A 15,316-nucleotide genomic window follows, 5' to 3' on the forward strand; every position below is an offset into this window, starting at 1 on the left:
ATCCAATAATATGCTGAATAAACATTTAACATTAACATGTTGAATAGAATTAACACACTGGACTGGATGGAAGAACAAAACACCCCCAACTTTAAAACAGATTACTGCTTATCTATAAAAAATACAGCAGAAAAAGCAACTCAGTGCAATTAAGGAAAAATGTTTTCTACGTGACACTATGTTCAGCTATTATTTTTTTGAAAATTAACAGCATTCCTTTGAATCACAACAAATGGCTTGGCCAAAGAGCCTTAAGATTCAGCCTGAGGCAGTATGAAAAATCAAGTGTTTGTATTTTGACTTACACTTGCTATCTACAGCTCTCAGTAATTGCTTTGCAATCTCAGTGGACTACCAAAATACAGTGTAAAGCCATTTGAAGTGTGAGAAATCAAAAACATCTTTTAAAAATCAAAAGACCTCTTAAGCTTTGAAAGCCTGGGTCACAAGACAACACATAAGAGAAATGCTGTCCAAGCTCACTACGAGCATTTTGAATTCCAATTCAGGTGCTTGTACATTTTCTCTTTTCTTTCCTGAACCCATAGACAAGGTTATTGCATTTCACCTATGAAGTTAACCCCCAGCTGGGATCTGTATTTCTATACAAGGCTTTTAGCAGAAGCAGATAAAAAATAGAAAAATCAAAAGATGATCAGATGATCACAGACAAAACTGTACTTTAATCTCTTCCTCTGCTGTTCAGGGGAAGTCCATGATTGAGATACATATGACAGTCCTATGTGGAGGAAGTAGATAAAACACTATGAGTTGTTGGGGGGTTTTTTGAACTTCTGACACTGTTTACAAAGGAAAAGTTCTATCTATTACAGAAGAAAAATACCTAGATAAAATATTCAGGGAAACACCATGAAAATTATGATATTTGAAATTAAAGGTAGTTTCCTTTTACAAAATGCTTGAATATGAGCTCTGAAGAGAGAACTAAAAAAACCCAGCTTATATTTACATTTTGAATAGTCTGCTCTCATAGAAAGCTATTTCCATCATTCCAGATTTCCTCCACTTCTTGTTTTACAGGACACCTAATGCTTGCTTTACTTTTGTTGCACAGCACAGAAGTCACTGGTTCACATATTACAAGGGGCAGTGTCAAATCACGAGCACTCCAAGGAGAAGTCACTCACTGTGTTTCCCACTTCTGCGTGCTGTGACTGGGCAGCAGTCAATTTGAACCAGCCATGACAAATCCCAACAAGAACCAACAAGGGTTAAGGCAGATGGCATGTCCAAATCACTCTGGCCCCAGCATACAGTCCTAGAAAAAGATGCATCATCCTCTAGCAATCCAGTCTAGTCCCCTCTTCCTCCCAAGGTGTGCCAAATCGGCTGCATGATTATCAGAAACAACTTGCTTACAAATTACAGCAACTTAACACCCCCAAGTCTCTTTATTTCTGAAATCACCAAGTAGGAATTGTGAAATTCTTGCTGTCTTTTAAAGTTATTTTCAACCTTTTCTTTTTTCTTAAAGCCAAGACCTATCGATGGATGTTATTCCTTTCCACTCTGTTAATCAAAGAGATCCTCAGCTTCAAATGCAACGAAATTTCAAAACTCTATCAGAATAGCAATAGACATTCTTCAAATCAGAGTCTATCTATCCACTCTGCTGTCTGCCAAGTGCATGAAGAATACTTTCTGCATTGCCAATTCCTGACAGAGTGCATCTGTGCTGTCTCTTAATGAATCCAGCCTTGAAATCTCAGCAGAGGTACTACCTGTCTTACGATTTTTTACCTCATCTTCTAAAATTATTAGAAGAAAGCATGCAAAGGCGAAGGTGTCAGAGATGAGCAAATAAAAAGAAAAAAAAACGAGGCACTTCAAGAGGCTTATCATGAATAATTACAGCAAAACTGCCTTCTCAAGAATCCTCACAAAATATTACTTAATTCATTTTAAAATGCAGTTCATCTTTAACAAAAATAATCCTCCCAGAAAATTCTGAACAGAGCAGAGTTCAGAGGAAGCTGGTAATGAAACTCCAAACTTTTTGAATTCAACACTGAAATGAAGTACTGTGGAACTGAAAAATGACCACACCAGAAAACTGAGAGCACAGCATCTCACTTCCACATGAAATTCCTTCCACTCTAACCAAAGTAAGCTTTTTAAGCATACATCCGAAGCTCAAAAGCTGTCCTGTCTTTTATGGAAATTAACTCATCCCCATAAAACATTTCCTGCTCTTCCATTTATCCCACTGACCACCTATGAATACAGGAAACAAGCAAATACTTTTCCACACTGCTCTAAATATTAATTAAACTAGAAATTAACAACAGCAAGTGACATTGTCAGAATATTTTATTTAACATTAAGCTGTCTGAAAGACACACATTCATGCACAGAACTCAATCTCTCACTAATCTTAAGTGAAATCCTCCACCATTCTACATGATGTCTTTAGCTTTGTCTGAAGCCATTACTTCTCATTCAGGAAGGAAAAGGAAAAAAGAGTAACTCTTGTCATTTGCCTGTATTTTATTATTTATTAGAATGTGAGGGAAGACAAAAACACTGTCCACTTATCTCATTAAGTGATATCAGGCTTAACTTCAGTGATTTCAGTGTCTACACTGATAATTCACTATTTATTTTCTATTTTCTATTACCACGGTCCTGGAGTTTGGGAAAAGTGTGGGTGTGGGTATTTTGTTAAGATTTTTCTATTAGATTAAAAAAAATATAATTGAAACACATTTGTAAATGGAATCTAGAACAAAGAAGGAAAAAACCACAACCTCTAAACCACTTGTGCTTGTATTTCTAGTTATACTAAAGTGAATTTCAGTTTCTATGTCTCTAGTAAAAATATATTACCCAAGTTGAGTTTTCAGGAGGCAAAAACAAGGTTAAGAAAGTCATAGACCCTTAATTCAGATTTGTCAGAGTATTCCTAACCAGAACTTCACATTCACTGCTACCTAAAGTATTTCTTACCTCTATTAAGGTGTTAATGGAAGAAGCTGTGGTTTTCAATACCTGAAGATTTAGATTCACAAAACATGTTTCCCAGCAATGTCAGAAAGGCAGGAGTGTGTTGCTTCCTCTTGCAGTAAACACAGACTTTGGGAATGTGCTACTGAAAGCCAAGTCTATGTTAGACACAGATGCCTTCTGGTGTATGACAGGATTTGTTCTTCCAGCTGTAAGGTCTCATTAAAAGACTCTTTTACCTGGAACCTGCTGGTAATTTCCTAGTTTCTCCCAGTTTACCCTATAGTTTCTTTCTCTTCTTTGTGTTTACCTTCTCAGACATTAAACTGTTTTATTATTTTATCTTGCAGACTGTAAATTCTGTGTTGGATTCCTGCAGGTTTGTATCAACTGTTATTCTGAACTTTCACATGAATTGGTAACACTGATACCTTGAGAACAAGCCATCTCTATCTACAGCACTGGTTCAGAAAGGATGCTACAAAGGACCAAAAAAACCCAGGTCCCTTTCAAGGTTTCTCTTGCACTGGATTAAGAGAATTAACAAAAATTGATAAGATATTGTCCTTCTACGATATGCTTAATGTAAAGATTTTAAGAATAACTTACACATTTTTGACTGAATTTCGCATCACTCCCCAAAACCCAGCACTTATCACTGTTACAAAGCCAAGAAAGTTGAACAGCAGTGATAGCAACCTTTCCAAGAAACTTCTGGTAGAATTGTACAGTACTGCTACTGCTTCAGAGACAGGTTAAAACTGGTGCTTTCCACACCATTCACGGGGCTTAAAGAGATTTGTGTCTTCAGATTTTAAATATGAAGTTGACAATTTTAGTTGAAAATTCTTCTCGCATGCTTAACGCCTGAGGGCTTCTCTAGTTAATATTAATGAAATCATGTTCACCTCTACCAAATAAATACTGAATACAGCAATTTTGTTTAATGTATTAATGGCAATCTAACATTTTAACATGCATTTTTATTTTTAAAAATTCAAACCTGAAAGCCTCCAGGTGTTACACTAGAAACTAAATGAGAATACTCGGAGATTCCTTGGAGAATTTATGCTCATAAAGACTACCTGCTTGCACTATAAAGATTCACACAGGCACAGTCTAGATATGCAGAATGCAAAGAGCAATTTTCAATAGAAGCAAATGCCAGATTTAAAAGTATGCAGAAGACACTTACTGTTAGAGCAAGACGCTTAAATCCCAAGATTAGAGCTTATAGGATGTTGCACTGCTAATGACATTTCAGAGGACAGACAGTGCTGGTTCCCCACTTTTTGCAACAAATAACTTGTATCTAGGCAATGAAAATTCCAGTATTACAGCAGGGGGCTGGACTCTTTTCCCTACTAATTCTACCAAATGGCTACGTGATTTTAAGACTTTACCACTTAGTTTCCCCCTAAACTGTAAAATAAGCAAAACATTGGTCACCTTTTATAGCATCCCTGGCCTGAAGTGTTCTGCATCAGTAGAAAGTATTATTTTTAGACTCTTCTAGTGAGATTTGTCACCACTCTAAATCTTCCTAGAAGTCTGGATAAGAAGAAATCACCTGCCCACCCTTCTTAGTTTCATAAGAGATTTATTTCCATGATGCTTTTCAACTAAACTGCACCCTAACGCTTTATAATCTTATGAAGCAATTTTGGGATCCTAAAACACTAGTCATAATATTATAGACAACAGCTAGAAAGGTCAAGGCACCCACATCTCTCTATATAAGGAGAATGACCACTTTAACATTATAAATGCTTCTGTGAAAAATCCTTTCTTCTATCTGGTTCACACTTGTTTTGGAAGCTCTACTACTGCCTTTAGAAGATCCCAAAAAAGTGCCAAACTTAATCCAATTCAGAACATATATAAATGCATTTTCTACATAAAGTCCCCAAATACATCTAAAATGCTGTAATGTGGATCCATGAAGCCAGGTACAAATCAGTTCCTGGAATTCTTTTCCATCACTATTCAGCATCTACAACACACTAGTAGATAAGCAAGAGGGAAAAAATGGAAAAAGCTGTAGCTCCACAGCATCTGTGAAGCATGATTCCCATTTCCTCTCTACAGCTGCTAACCTTACAAGCAATTATTTTGAGGCCAAGAGCAGAAAATTCTTAGTGTTATCACAGATCAGTGAGTTCTGCAGGTTAATCATAGTGTCAAAACTTTCATTTTCCTTGTTTGTTTTTCTCTCTTTAATAATTTTCTACTTTTCAAAACTGTTATCTGGGGGGGGAAATGATTAAACCAGGTAAATGTAAACTCACATTGCATTTTTTTGTCATTTAGTTTTAGTAATTTCTTCTCCTGGGTATTGACTGCAGCAGAGTTATACTGATTTGCTGACAGCCCTGCTGGTGATAGCTGGGATTAGTACAAGTGAAGGCTCTTCCATTTTGGAACAAGGATATGTTTTGTTATCAATCCCCACAGCTTCTGTGTCTGACAGAAATGAAAGATTTCATAAGTGTGCTTACAGAAGATAGAGGGCCAACAACAGGTCTAATTAAGGCAAATCCACAGTATCTTAAGTTCAGCTGAAAGAGGACAATATAAGTGGCTCTCTCTGCCCACAAGAAAATTTTAAATCTTTATGGATATGTCATCACCCAGTTTTTAAAACCATCTCCACATACATTTTTTAAAGTGGCCTAAGCTGAATATACCAAGCACATAAGAGCTCACCTCTTAATACAAACTTTTGTACTCATATACCATCCTTTCTGTCTCTCATCCGCTGCGTTTTGACCAGTTTCAAACAAACCCTCCACTACCACATTCAAGTTTTACCTTGATAAACAATACAAAAATTAACAATACAGATTTTTCCAGTATATGCTCCTGGCATCTATCTTTTATGGTAGTGGCAGTACAATGCTGAAATGCTGAAGGGATTGCACATGAAAATTCAGACCAAAGTCATCAAAATAAATGTTCACTCTCACAAAAGGCTGTATTACATTTTTGATGTAAGGGGAGAATAGTAAGTGTATGACTCGATGATGAATTAAAAAGAAAGCAAAATGGAGATTTTCAGTAAACTCTGAGATGGCACGAAAGTAGAAAAATATTCTCCTTGAGTCCTAATAACTACTTCGATGCAGTAAAAAGACCACTCAGGTAAAATGTTCTCTTTTATCCAAATATCCATGCTTTAGGAGAAAATAAAATCACAAATTTCTTAATAAATGTAGAAGCAATTTTTGTCCTCACCAATAGAAAGCAAGCTCATGAAGTCTGGATTGAGTACAGCTCAGTTCAGCCATGCACTCAAACACAAGGCAAAAGAAACCCATGAGAGAAAGTCTATCAAACTGTAATTCCAAAAAAAATCCTTCAAAGTTTATCCAATGCTAACAGAATTTTCATGCTTGACAAATGTGAGATTTTTCCCAGCAGAAAAAAAACCTTACACTAAAAACAAAAGCCACTAAGCAGTGGCAGTGCCACCAAAGAACATGCCATATATGTGAACACAATTTCAAGCAACCCATTAGTCAAGTTACAAGCATAAGATAATTAAAGGAGACCATCCAAACTAGGAATAACATGACCCCATAAAACATATTTTCTTAGAATTGACTCTTTAGAAAAGGTTCACCTTAAAAACAGGCTACAAGACCCTTTTGCATTTAAATACCTCATTGGAATCAGTTACTGCCAGAATGGCATAAGGGTTGAAAACCTTGACAGTTCTTGCCCAGCCTTTGTTTTTACTCACTGCTTTCTCTAATCTCCTTCACTATCTGCTACCAGGTAAACTCTGTATCAGTCTGGAAATAATATGCTCTTTCTCACAGAACAATTCTACTTCACAGACAACTGAAGAGACTACAACATTAAAATGAGAATTGTTAGCTTAAAAAAGCTCTTGATTTCCAAAGTTTGTGCAACAGCTTTCTTGACCAAATCTGTACACTTCTTTTCTTCCCACACTAATACTCCTCCCTTCCCCCAAATTTGGAAGACTCTCTGATTGCTTACATTTCCTTCGTTTTATTTGAATCTCATTTGATCCGCAGCTTGAAGAGAAAGAATAGGCTTTCTTAATGCTCTGTTAGGGTTCTCTTTACTTGTGCCAATAAGGGGAGCTTTGCTACAGTCTGTCTGGTTTCTTTCTTTGCCCTGAAGAAAGAAGAAGTTTGAGTTACATTACTTTCATGCAAAACCCCTATAAAACAGACTTGCCAGCATTTGTTAAGTTACTCCCAATGAAACCAAGGAAGTATCAAACTAATTCTTAATGATAATATTAAAAAACAACCTAAGATAAATAACAAAGAACATTACATGTAACTTATCAACATGATTTTGAAACCATTGTTTTCTTGTTTTTCACTATTGTTCACAAAGGACTTTCAGCAAAACAGCATTAAAGAAGGACACGCACAAAGTAAAAATCAGAACTAATGTTTCCTGCTTTCACATACACACACAAACTTCTCCACCCAGATACACCGTGTATCATTACAGACTGTATAAAAACTTCAAAGCTGTGCCATTTTCTTGGAAGCAGTCTGATAATTCCATTCGAAAACATCAACCCAATTCTGAGAAATGAATTAATTGTTCTGCAGAGTGTTTCTTAAAAAAACCCACCCTATGACAGTGTTCCAAGAGATATTAGTGACAAGCAACTTGGCTTGGGAAAGCTTCTTTGATCATGGAATTTTCACAAGCACAGAGAAAAACAAGAAAATAGTCTGAAAGCATAATTAATACAAATCTTCATCAACCTCTATCTTTGTGCATTCCTAAAAGTGATACTAAAGTTCAGATGCAACACATACCACAACAATGCCTGCACCACCAAGGCCCCCAAGGTCTCTCTCATATTTACACTTCAAGGCCAGCATTTTGTAACCACACAAGCAGTAACCTCACCTGGCCATTTATGTATATGGCCAAACTTTGCAAACAAAGATTTGGGCAGGGCTCTCCCCACGTGGGTGTGCCCTTCCAGCCTGCGCAGTGGATTTTTTAGGTGAGGCACAGCGTGCGCAGAACTGGCCCCACTGTTTAAGTCCTCAGGCCCATCTGCCACGGCCGAGCGAGCTTGGACAGTAACAGGGAAGTCCTTGGGACTGTCACAGCACCCGGTACTGACCGGGGCTGACCCTGCTGAGCATCCGAGATCTGATGGGATGGGATGGCAGGGAGGCATTGAATTGCCAGGGGACGGTCCCCACTGAGACTCGAACTCAGATCCTTGGGATTCAGAGTCCGGAGTGCTCTCCATTACACCACGGGACCACCTTGGCCATTTACAATATACAGTCAAACCACATTTCACAAGAACTTCAGTTTCTCAGCTCTTGTCAGCAATGTTTGCACCCACCTACCACCACAGTGTCAGTGAGCTCTGACAAACCTGAGTGGCTATTCCGTGGTGCCCGGGCAGCGCTGCTGTTCCCAGGGGACACTAAGCAGACGGGCACCAAGGGCCCAGCTTGGCAGCGTGCTCCCAGCTGGCATCCTTCACAGAATGCTGCAAAGATGGATCAGCCTCGGCAGTTACACAGAGCTGGTTATGGAAGGTCAGACAATCACAGAAATGCTTACCTGACGCTAAACATGCTGGGCATTCACTTCCAGTGCCACAGCTGAAGCATGGCACTTTGTAACATGAGACCAAGATAACATTTACTCAGTCAGGAGAAATGCCATCGACTTCCACAGCTATAAATGAGTCTTTTTTGGGGGCTTTATATTTTGTTTTTTGGTTTTTTTTTTATCTTAGTCACATGCTACAACCCACCTTTGGTCCTCAGGGGGTGGAAAGGAAAGGCTACTTCTACCAACATAGCAGCAGCAATGCTTCTTTGGACCATAATTCTATTAAGTAACAAGCTAACGAATGGTTACAGATTCTGGCAAAAGACAGCTGGCCAAGGAAAGCCCAGTCTCGCTCATTCTGGCAACACAGTAGCCAGAAAAATAGCCCAGCAGTTCGATGGATCGATTGATTGACTGCAGGCATAAGCACTAACCCATACGAAAAGATCTGCAACTGTACAACACTTTCCCAACCAAAACAGTATATAATTACAAATCACCCCGTAATTCCTACAGATGTCATGAAAGAAGTACAAATGTCTGTACTAAACATTTATATAGTACATCAGCAAGAAACTGAAGTTCTAGAACTCTTAAGCTCCTATCCTGAGTTCAGACACCCATCTATGCTGGTGACCCTGGTCATCGTTCATTCGTATTAGCTTTAAATCTGTATTTAACATAGAGAGTTCTGCTCTTTTAGCCTCTCCTTTCCCTCCCAACACAACAACCAACCCCTTCCAAAACACAGATAATTCAGGTGCCTCCAAAGTTTCATTCATCCTGAAAAGTGCACTCCACAGCTGAACAGCAGGATCATGACAGTGCCATACCCTTAATATTCTGGTATTAAAAAAAATCCAAAGATATTGATAAGGCATAGAAAGGATATGGGTTTTAGCTCTTAAGATTAACATAAAAAGAAAGAAAAACATTCCCAGAACAACTGATCTTGAAAATAATTCCTTATTATATTGGATAACCAGAATGAAAACTGACTACCAAAAAAAATCTTTTAATACATACAAAGTACAAATAACTGTTTCTTAACTTTACTATACTAGATAATTCAGGGAATTTATTACAAAGAATTTGAACGAGTTATAAGCAATAAAAAACGTAATCAAAACTTTTAGTTTCCAGCAAACACAGTTATTGTTGTATGCTACAACATGCAGAAATTACTTCAATTATCCTTTATATGTTAGGCACCAAATGTATCTTACCTTATTCTCCACTTTCTGAGCATAGAGAATTAAAAACAAAAGTATTAGGCAGAAACTGCAGGTGTTTTGTATCAAGAAAAAACCCAAACCACTGCAATCAATGAGCTTAGTGACTGTCCAGCATGCCATGCACACTCTAGGGACATTCAAGGAAATCTTATCCAAATCCTTCTTTTAAAAGCATTCAGATTTTCAAACTGGAAATCCAAAGGCAGCCGTTCATTACCTTCTCTAAAAGCACAGATCTCAGCAACACTACACTGAAAGATGAGCCACCATAGCTTGATTTTCCCTCCTAGTAATTCCCTTCTTGCCAACCACTGCACTGCAGTCTTTCTGAGGGCTGTGTGAAATGCAAACGTGGGAGGGCTGAAAGAGCCCGGGAAAGAAACACAGTTATAGGACAGTTCATTCAAATAATCTCATGTCTACCCAGTTGTAGGCTGAAAGGAATAAACTGCAGAGTTTGATGGGATCTCCTTGCAAACTCTCTGCTGTTCATGCTCTCTTGTTCTATTTTTGACTTCATTTCTCATAGGATAATTAGGGGATAGTAGTTTGTGGCAAAACTAGAGGGAATTGGTAGAAAATAATAAACAATTTTGTTTCTTTTAAGTTATATTAAAGCTACCTTTTATTCTCATAACCACAACATTTTAAGGAATTTTTTTAAAAGTCTTTTAAGGTTTAGGGTGTTTGGGGATTTTCTAAGTTCAGGGAGGGGGGGGATGCTGGTGGATTTTTTGCTTTTGCTGCTTAAATCAGGGAGTTTAGTCAATTAACTACTTAGCACTTGGATGCTTTCCCTATACAATTAAAACTGCCGTGATTACACAGCAGCGGCATTTGTGAGACAAGTGCCCAGCAGGGGCATTTGTAATTATTTCCCAAGTGTTCCACAACAGCCGCTGAAGAATACATCCAAGTATTAAAGAAGCTTTCACAGAAGGGCCATCTGGAGACCATCCAGTCCAACCCCCTCTGCTCAAGCAGGGTCAGACAGAGCCAGCTGCCCAGCACAGTGACCCATCAGGTTTCCAGCATTTGCACAGAGGTGACTCTACCACCACACTCTGGGCAGCCTGTTGCAGTGTTTGAGCACCCCCACAGCCAAAAGTTTTCTTGTTTTTAGATGGACTTGCTTTGTAAACATATCCCCATTGCCCCTCTGGACATTAGAGGTCTAATTTATAATCTGAGTTCGCTTTTCTTTTGTTTTACACCCCCCCCTTTCTGCCCCCCAACTTCTTCATTCTCCACAGCTGTGTTTAAGAGCAAAGGGAGCAACAATGAGCCCTCAGTGTCAATCTGCCAGTTGTTGGCTCATTTGAAATAATAAGCTCATCACTGCTTTCCACCCCTCCTTCCCTCTGCATCCTGCAGAGCCAGGCTCAAGGCCAGCTCTTCCAGCTCATTGCAGCCCAGCTGTCTACCATCAGCAATCTATTATTCCTGGAGATCCAGGTCCTTGCTGGGGGAGGATGCTGCCCAGTGTTCTCCAGCTTGGCCTCACTGGAACATTAGGCACGGCTGAACACATGCTGATAACGACACAGAAAACTCAGAAACCTCCAGGAGCTCTTCAGCACCTCCCCCCTTCTGCTGCAGCCCCCCAGGAGAGGGGCAGTAGCCAGCAATCAGAGCATGTTATATGGGGATAAGCAGAAAGGAAATGGGAGAGTTTAGAGGCAGATGCATCCTTTGGGGGTTTGACTCAAAGCAGTGCAAAGGCTGGCTAGTTTTAGTGGTGTGTTTCAGCAAGGTTTACTTTTCCTTTAAAAGGCCAGCATAAATGAGCAACATAGGTACAGACTCACAGATATAATTAACATTACTACCCACTCTCCTACCAAGAGATGAAAGGAAGATTAATTTCCCACTGCTGTGTGCAAATCCTTTGCTTACTCTTCACGGGGGCTCCCAAGTTCCCATGCACTAAAAAAGCAGCTTTACAATTTTTCTTCTTAAAAAGAAGAAGTTAACTAATATTAACTTAGTCAACATTGAAATTCCTGTAACAGACAATGCATAACCAGTTTAGGCTCCCCAAAAAAGTTCTAGTTAGTTTAAAATAAAACTTATCTCTATGGAAAATAATTTATCACTCAAGGTCATCTTCAGCTTCAAAAACCTCTTTCCTGTTTTGTAGACCACATCACGTACCACACTTAAAAAATATGATCATGAATTTGAAAAGGGAAATGGTCTGTTGGCTTTGAAACAGGAAAAAAAATCAGAAAACCTATCAGACTTACTGCATGACTTAGAGCACTTCTGTATATTTCTATTCTCCTTCAATGAGGAACAGATACCCCTTCTCTGGACACCTGGAAACCTACCAATTTCCCATCTCTTCATATACTTGTACATGTATTACCTTCCACAATAGGTCTCCAGTCTTAAGCTGGGAACTGCCAAAAGTGGAAAAAATAACTAGAAATAAGGAACACACAAATATAGTTTTATCTTGGTAAAATTGGGAAGAAGGAGGACCAAAAAAAATCCCTTTCCCCTAAAACTTAATCTTAAATGATAAAATAAGACCTTTAATTACTTTTTTGTTTCTACAGTTAGTCTAAGAGTAGCATCTTAACATTTCTTAATGTGTCTTGCTTTAAGACAGTGAGAGTGATTTGAAGACAGCTCTGCCTGTGCAGCATAGCTGCTTTCTGGCTGGCATTCACACACCAGGAACTGGTGCACACACTGCGCTTCTTAGGGGAAAAAACCATCAAACTAAGTTAGAAGACATGGCCAAGTTAAAAAATCTTGCAGAAAGATACCAAGTCTGCTTCATAAGTTGTTCATGGTCCAGTGTGAGAGGGTGAGAGAAAGAGAAAAAACCCAAGAGAGTCTCCAATCATTCCAGCAGAGTACTTCCTCTTCCTTTATCCTTCAGATGCTACATCTAAATCACAATCTAGAAAGGATTTGTCATACTGTTACAGGAACCTACAAAAAAACCTTATTGTGACAAGAACATCAACTTCTGCATATAAACAGCATCACTAATCCACCTAATTTATTACTGACAAGAAGTTCTTAGTCACAGTGCTTAACATATTGTCTAGTATTAGTGTAGCAAAACGCTTATTTTTGTCCATTTCCACACAAAATTTTGAAAGAGCCTCTCTACCCTTCAGCTTGATAAAGCTGCACCTGTTCTGAGGAACAGGCCAGAATAGTCTCAGAGCATCACCTGCTGCTACTCTCCAAAGACACAACCCCCATCACTCACCTGACACATTGAGGAATTTCCTATGTTCGTGTCAAGAAGTTGAAAGGAGCACGTTTCACTTCTTTTATCCATTCTTAATTTAAAGCTTAAACTGAAGGCAAACAGGACTAACTTTTTTTGTAGAAGCATCATTTCTTTTCAAACTCCAGAAAAAGCAAGAGTGGAACAAGGAAGGAAAGCACGATCCCAAACATTATTTAATGTACTGTTCTGGAAGATTCAGGATGTTTTCTCCTGCTGCAACTAAGGTATAATGTAGTTTGTCAAATCAGGCTGTGGCTGACTGAGGAAGCTGGCTACCATCTGTGAGTTCTAATCATATTTTTAGTCTGTTTGAAATCGAACATCTGAAGGAAAGATTTTTTTTTTGTGAAATGGAGATAATAATTTGCTTACCTTCCTTGCAAATACAACTGATGAAACAAACCAAGTATTTATAAAAAACAAGCCTCCATATACTATCATGCAACTTAAGTCCATCAAGCAGAGAATGAAGAAGAACTTGCTAAATATTCCATTTGCATTGTGTGGAAGACACAGAAAAGAAAGAACAAGGCTGTAAGAGGGTTTACTTACAGACACGAGAATGAAACTCGTTTTGACTTTTGAGGTATCACCCCCATTCATAACTAAAACAAGCCCAGGCACTGAAGATGATTTGTAAAATTAATACCACCAACTTAAAGATGTAAAAACACAAAGGAGAACAAGGTACTTTACAGCTTCATGCAATGATACAAATACTACAAAAAAAAAAAGAAAAACCCAACAAAAACCCCCAACTCACACAACTGTTACGAGTTTTCTAAATGTACATATTAAAAACATATACAGCAGAAAAACTGTTCCTACCTACCTGTTTACATGAAAACAATTCACAACACAAACCCCAGTGACACACAAGACTGCAGTCTGTGCTTCCAATAGATTAAAATATTGTTTCCCACTGCTGAGAGCTGGTCTTGATTCAGTTAAAGCCTAAGCACTCAGGCTTTCCTGCTGGGAAACAAACAAGTCAAGTCGGTTTCAAGCATCTCCTAATAATATACAGAAACAATTCTCACAAGCCTGAAGGCAGGAAAGAGAAATAGTGGGTTAAGGTTGCACCAAACCATAACAAACTATAGCAAATCAAAAAGCTGCACTGAGACTTACTAGCTCACCAGAAAATTGCAGAAGTCTATTTACCTCATGGAGGAAGTCACCACTACCACCACTTAGCGAGCCAAGCTAATCTACAAGAATGTTTTACATAATGGGAAAATTTTTACTGGCCAGAGGTTCACAGTGTTCTTAAATTTCCAGAAACTGCAGATGTAAAGATACTTCTGTTAACCTAAACCAAAACCAAGAAAAGAAACTATCTGAGATGCACACTCCATTTCACAACATGGGTCTAAATTTACTGGCTACTGTACTTCAACCTGTTCAGCACAGGAAAGAGTCACACTCAAATATTAAATGATGGAAAGGTGAACATTGAAAGCAGAGGGAGTTTTTAGACTACCACCAAACAGCATTAAAATATATTAGCTGGCATAAAATTTTGGCCAGCACATCGCTGCCATTTCTGAACTGTGACACTAAGAACTGAAGTAGTTTAAGCAACCAGTTTTATTCTTGTAGAAAATTAGCACTAGTGAAACAGTCGGAATGGGTTTACAAGAAAGAACGATACCATCTTATTTCTTCCATTTTCACTTTTAAAAGCTAACAAGAGGGCCAAGAATCGCTATAGTCAGTCAGTAATGAATTTAAAGGTGTTCTTTCTTTCTATTAGCAATGAAAATACACTGCAACACAACTACAGTGTAAAATCAAGTTCACTCAAAGTAAAGTAGCTTGAATGAAGGACTCTTTCCTCAGTTTTCAGAGGGCTGATAACAGCTTATAGGTTATATTTAAAATTCAAAGAGCAAATTCAAAGCACCTCACAGGTCATATTATTCCCATTTTTCTTCGAAAAATGATCAATTTAAAAATGCAGATTATGTTTTAGTTGCTGCTTTTAAAATACTTCTAATGATACTTAAGAGTATCATTTACTATTTTCATTACACAACTTTTAGAAAGTTGGAAATTGAATAAATATTTTGAAAGAATATCATGGATCACAAATACACAAGGATCAGAGTTCTAAAATAGACCTTAAATTACAAAGCTGATCATAAACGAAAGCCTACTATGTAAAGTCTCAAAAGCAAAGAGACCACATTTGTTTTAGTACTGAATAAATGCAATTTTGTTACCATAACAGTGCAATACAACTTTCCTAGCAGGCTACAAAGCACTTAGGGGGCACACATCATTA

General features: G+C 38.2%; 1 protein-coding gene across 7 annotated transcripts in view; it reads right to left on the minus strand.

Annotated features, from left to right (window-relative positions):
* Positions 1-15,316, minus strand: part of TRAF3 (TNF receptor associated factor 3) — a 70,719-nt gene that overhangs the window by 41,930 nt on the left and 13,473 nt on the right. Inside the window, exons 1-2 of one of the 7 annotated variants that reach the window (XM_071557474.1) lie at positions 13,862-13,910; positions 6,970-7,110 (exon numbers count right to left, since the gene is read on the minus strand). The exons of 5 other annotated variants lie outside the window; for them this stretch is intronic. The gene's annotated coding sequence lies outside the window, so the exon portion shown is untranslated. Of the gene's footprint in view, positions 1-6,969; positions 7,111-13,861; positions 13,941-15,316 lie in introns of those variants that run through there. One more of the 7 variants, XM_071557476.1, reaches the window with a different exon arrangement.

The sequence above is a fragment of the Pithys albifrons genome, chromosome 6, assembly GCF_047495875.1.
Source record: "Pithys albifrons albifrons isolate INPA30051 chromosome 6, PitAlb_v1, whole genome shotgun sequence".
In the NCBI taxonomy this organism is placed as follows: Eukaryota; Metazoa; Chordata; class Aves; order Passeriformes; family Thamnophilidae; genus Pithys; species Pithys albifrons.